Raw genomic sequence first — 6,000 nt, forward strand, 5'->3', positions numbered from 1 at the left:
TTTGCAAAGATAATATTAAAGGCATTACCTATTTTCTGATCAAGAAAGAAGAAGTGGTTCTGCATGTGAAAACAACACTTCAAACCAGATTTGAAAACTGTATAGCAATGAAAGGAACAAGGCATTTCCACAAATTCCTTGGCACTGCATAAAACTTGGTTTGATGCTATGTAACATCAGAAACCAAAATTTATGAGGATCATTGTGTCAGTAAAATTACAATCTCTGTCTTTAACACTGAATGACATAGTGGCATGTGTGTACGATGGACAGTGGTGGCTTGCAGAGGTTGAAAGAATAAGTTTGGAAAATGATGTATTTGTGCATTTTTACCACCCTGTGGGCCTAAGAACATCATTCAAGAAATCTACTAGTGACAAAGTTTGGATACCAATGAATAATGTTTTAAAGAAACTTTCAGTACTTGAACTTACCACACCAACTGGGAGATCTTATTCTAGCTATATCACAGAAGCTGTGTGAAGAAATAAGTGTTCTTAACATTCACCACCAGGTTTAGGAACAGTCGCATCTCGAAGGATATTAATTGAAAATATTTATTTTAAGTATGTCAAAATAATATAAATGTTAATTTCAGTGATGTTTCCACTTTTTGTATATCATTCAGTACCTTAATTCAATAATAATTGATTATATTATGCCAATATCACACATGTGAACAGGCAACAGTCATAAGATCAGATGTAGAGTACCGGTAATGTGAATTATCTCCTCATTTTCAAAGATTCATATCTTTGTTCACAGTCAGATATCAATGTTGAAATTTTTACAGTACGTTGCTACCATATTGGTGTACAAACTGTGCAAAAATCATATTTTTATATTCAGTCTCACCTCAGGTAACTAACACCAAACTTTACAAATAATGAAAATTTTCAAATTTCAAAAATTTATAAAAAATTAAGAAAACATTTGTAAGTGTTCTTGCTCTATATGAGGCTATTAGTGTATGATATCTAACTATAGGAAAAAAATAGACTCTCATAAATCACTCTTTGTTAGTTATTTTTGGGCCTAAAAGAGTGGATTTTTGAAAATTTGGATATCAAACTTTGGAGGTTATTTTTGAGTTTAGGGTATTGAGTGTAATAGACAATTTGTAGAGGACACTTTTCTAACAACAATCATGTCAGTTGCAATGTTGTAATTCACCCCGGTGCAGAGATATTCATATTTTCGCTAATGCCTCCAGACTGAAAAATCATCGCACACCTACAAATAAAAATGGCATAAAGGTGCAAGATAAATTATTTTAAAAAACTATTTTGAAGTTCTCAATTATAGTGTAATCACATATAAGATAATGAAAATATTTATAATCGTCAAGCAACCAACTTAATTTTTATTGGACCACTTCATTTGGATTGACCCACCAGTACTGTACATCTACAGATAAAAACTTATTTAAATTACACAGCTGTGGCAGTAGATGTTGCATATCTTAGCAGAGAAATCTGAATTCTGGCAAGTTTTCATCTGAATTCCATTAAGTTTTGCTACAATGTTAAATCTATTGAGATTTATTATATGAATGTATCATATCTGTTCTTCTGGAAATGTCTGAAAGAACAGACACCATGTGGAACCTGCACCTGAGATACATTTTATGTAAATTGAAAATGGAGCACGGAGAAAGGAAAAGAAAGGGAAGGAACTACTGATGAGGAATCAGCAGCAATGAGTGAAAATATGTTCTGCAGCAGGATTCAAACCCAGGATCTCCTGCTTACTAGGCAGTTGCATTAACCACTGAAACAGCCAGACACTGTGTGTAATTCACATACACAGAGTATCTCGATACATTTCCCAGATGACCCACATTTCCAGCTAGCGCCATTTTAATTCTAAATTTCTGCAGGAGGTTGAACAATATTGTGCATCTGCACTGAAGGTTGTGGATTCTTCGAGGCAAATCAATTATATGAATGCAAGATGTCTGTACTTTCTGGCAGACAACATGCATTCATATAACCGATTCACATCAATGGGCAATGAATCCACAACCTTTAGTGCGGATGCACAATATTGTTTGACCTCCAGTGGGAACATAAAATTAATAAGTATGCAGGACATGAGTGGGGTTGTGGATAGGGCAGGTGGTGCTAGGTGGGAATGTGGGTTCCCTTGTGAGTGTACCAAGATAGTCCGTACATTTGCAATATGCACTGTGTCCAGATTGCACAGGGCTTAACCCAACTGCCTAGTACACAGGATACCCCAGGTTCAAATACCTGTCCGGCACACACTTTCACTCATCACCATTGATTCCACATATAGTCCAAATGCAGCTGACATCAATAGTTTCTTCCCCTTCTTTTCCTTCCTACCCCCTCCCCCATCAATTTACACAATGTTACGAAAACAGTGCTCATTTGAAGGAGAAAATCCACATGACTACTGGGCAGTGTTATCACAATCAAACACATGTTACGCTGTGGAGTTATCTTTCATACAGGGTTCTGGTAGTGAACACGAATAATGCTGTACCGTAAGGTACTTGTTAAATTCGATGGAAACGTTTTGGATGTTCGCTCATACCGACATGTCAATAAAAAATCTACTTATGTTATTAATGACAAGCAACGACTATATTATTACCAACAGGAGAAACACTGGCCTTCGAGTACGCTATTTTTAAGTTATTTCAATGATATGGTTCCAAACTACAAAAATACCGAAATGGTAATAGCCGAATAAATGCATGAACAGTTACAAGGGAATGTGATGTAATTAAAAAAAAGATTTGTGATCACGTTGTGGTTTTCACAAATGATCTCTTACTGGCTTGCGAAAAGGCACAAAATTTCTCGCAGATAGGGCAGGTTATCGGTCAGCTGAGGCCTGATACGGAGTAAAATGTCTAAAATCATTGTAACAATGAAAAACACTGAGTGCACCAAGTCAATTGTGACGTTCTCTTTGTTGGACCCCAGACTTAAATGACGTAACAACGCGTTACAACAATCGAATAAAAGTCTAGCCTCCGCCACCAACTTCAGTTATCGAAATAACTTAGCCAAATTCTAGAAATGGGCAAAGTGGTTCTTTTTACGGAACTATTCCTTTCGAGATAGCTCTTCTTATTGAAAAACTTCGATGAACTGATTCAAATGAACTACATAATTCATTTTTAATGTTGGAGTGCCAAAAAACAGAGCACTTAGAAAAACATTAATAAATTAGGAAGCAAAATTTTATTGCCCACAAAAATTGAATGTCCTTTAGCAAAAAACCAGTGTGCATATTTCAACGATTTTCTTTATGTAGTCTTTTTGTCAGAATGTGCTGAGAGCTTACAGCTTTAACCCAGTGTCGCAGTCTTTGTTTGGTAACCTGAGCAGTGCGAAGCACTAAAGATTTAAGTATTCTTATGTTGCTGTCACCTTACTATTTCTTTTTATTATCAGCTAAAGTCTGGAAAAAGAAAAAACTCGGTCCTGTTTAACAGCTAGCAAACATTAATTCTTAAGATGGGAAAGAAACATTTGGATACAGATACTGTAGAATGAACGAACTAAGTGAACTAAAGGAACGGTTTCGGTCTTCCGATCAGACGCAGTTCGCCCAGTTCACCAATGGGAGTTGAGAACGACGGACGCTTAGGTCCTGGGTGTATCAAGTGAGGGAAATTCGTTCATACGCGATCAAACTTCCAACACGTATAGGGGGGCGAGAAGAACAATAGTTCACTAAACGAAGAATCGGTCCGAACAGTTCCTTTACCGCAATTCTTCATTTTAACTAGTTAGTTTATGAACTACACATTCCTACTACGTCATCAGAAAAGTTAAGTTCTCGGGTTGGGAAGGATTTCAACAGAAGCTGATAATTGTTATACGCATCAAATAGCTGATAGTATTTATTTTCAGAATAAGTTCTAAAGCGTAAGGGAACAGTCTACTTTGCAAAGTCGTACTGGTGTAACCACAAACAAAATACTCTGATTTCAAGTAATAACATTATTTGTTAAAGGAAGAGTACGATGGTTATAAATTTTTACAGCATTGTTTATAATTTTACATCTCAGGTAACCAAAATTCAAAATGACTTTTTTAATCGCATAAAACAGAAAACATTGCATCAGTAACGAAGTTTACGAATTTTTAAATTTCCTTATTCGATTTGTTGACACGTGATGTCGTAGTCGTTGTCATTGGGCTGGCTAGAGTACTGCAACTGTTTGCCAACGCCAGTGTTCATCAAGGGTTACGTGGAATTTCTAAATAATGCCTCGTTCTATATCCTGTGATCGGTTCACAACTTGGAGCTATGGAACACGAAATAAGTAAGCATGGTTTGTGGAACCCTGTAAGAAGTTGGGACCAGAACGCTGTAGCTAGCAAACAGTTGCAGTACATTATCCCAATTACGACGACTACGACATATCGTGTCAATAAATCGAAATAGGAAATGTAAAATTTCTGTCAATACAATTATTGTGAAAATTGTGGACTTGTACTTCACACAATACATCACGGGAAATTGACATTTGATGAAACACCAATATAGAATGGTGGCTATCCCTACAAACACAAACAGGATCCAAGTTTTTTATTTTAAAATGCCTAATTAGTTCGAGTCACCTTACTTCCTAGGTAGTGTTCAAAAGGCAGTTACCTGTTGGATACACAACGTCGTGCAAAATAAATGTGTATTATGCCGATTAGATGCATTCACGTACTTAAAGTGAGAGACACCCACCTGTTTACAATCGCACTGCCATGGCAACGATAGACATGATTCTCGTTCACTGCGCCGTCGCGTAGCACACGAAGCTTCAACCTGTAATTCAATGATTAGTCACAATGTAGGTTAGTTTACTGGTATCATGGATATGTTATATACGATACTTGAAAGCGACTGTAACTATCATCATTACTACAGACGGAAAGTACAAGTCGGATAGAACAGTGAAACAGTGGGTTGCTGGTATTTCCATTCTGTTTAAAGCACTAAGCGTAATGGTCAGACGTGTCAAAAACTGTCCATCTTTACCTGCCGAAATGAGCTATTTGTCTTATACATTACATTTTTTTAACGTGTCTTTTTACATACCGTTAGTGTTGTTAACTCCTAAGCTAATCTCATTGTGTTCGGCAATATAAAGTAATCGTGTAGTATTTTATTATCAGTACTTATATCTTGTTTTCTTTTTGGAATCATCTGTAAAAAAGCAGTGAGCGAAGGGCCACATTGGTGGTATAGATTTTAAGAAAAGTAACAACTGTTTCTTGTACTAGAAGAGGTAGAAAAGTAAATTCTGCAGCCAATCTTTTTTGGTGAGTTCAGTGTAAGAAAACACATGAGTTTTAAAAGTTACACCAAAACACATATACCAGTGGCCCTAGTCACAGGAGGGAAACCCGTAGTGCCAACTCAAGTCTCACTCTACTGCTAACTTCTTGCACTCTAAGATGAAAACTGCGCAACTCTCGCCAGAAATCTGGATAGGCATTGAAATTACACACAGGAGTGTAATTGTTGTGCGTTATAGCATTTGAGAATGGAAATTAACTCTCAATCTCCAGCTGCCATAGTTTGTGATTTTAAAGAAGTACAGTAACTCACTATGATAGCTCAAAGACTTGACATTATTGAAAAGTTGAAATAATTGAGTGCATAGGTGTCCACAAGTGAGGGAGACAAGGGCTGCACTTGAATGATTTCCCACTATTCCAGTAATCCTCAATTATAGTTTTCTGAGTCACCTACAAAAATTTGTTTTTGTGCCATGATACCTCTCAAGACTGACCAACTCATTTATATTAAAAATGTATATTTTAGAGTTTTGCCTCTCAACTCCCAACCCCTCTTCCTCTTGGATGAATGTCTGCAGATGCCCATGGGTCAGGGAGCCCTCCTCTGAGCTTGACGTCATCACACCTTTCTTCTTGACTTAATATCCTTCTAAATGTCTATCTGTTTCATTATTCATCTGCTTCTGAATGTATTCCAATTATTATTGTAGGATTTTATCAC

At 36.6% G+C, this 6,000-nt stretch overlaps 1 protein-coding gene across 2 annotated transcripts in view; it reads right to left on the bottom strand.

Moving 5' to 3' along the window:
• LOC124613112 (dynein regulatory complex subunit 4) overlaps positions 1-4,744 on the bottom strand; it is a 139,177-nt gene extending 134,433 nt beyond the window's left edge. The window contains exon 1 of one of the 2 annotated variants that reach the window (XM_047141724.1): positions 4,723-4,744. The gene's annotated coding sequence lies outside the window, so the exon portion shown is untranslated. The other variant, XM_047141723.1, reaches the window with a different exon arrangement.
• Between the last annotated feature and the right edge of the window lie 1,256 nt (positions 4,745-6,000).

This window comes from Schistocerca americana, chromosome 4, assembly GCF_021461395.2.
Source record: "Schistocerca americana isolate TAMUIC-IGC-003095 chromosome 4, iqSchAmer2.1, whole genome shotgun sequence".
Lineage (NCBI taxonomy): Eukaryota > Metazoa > Arthropoda > Insecta > Orthoptera > Acrididae > Schistocerca > Schistocerca americana.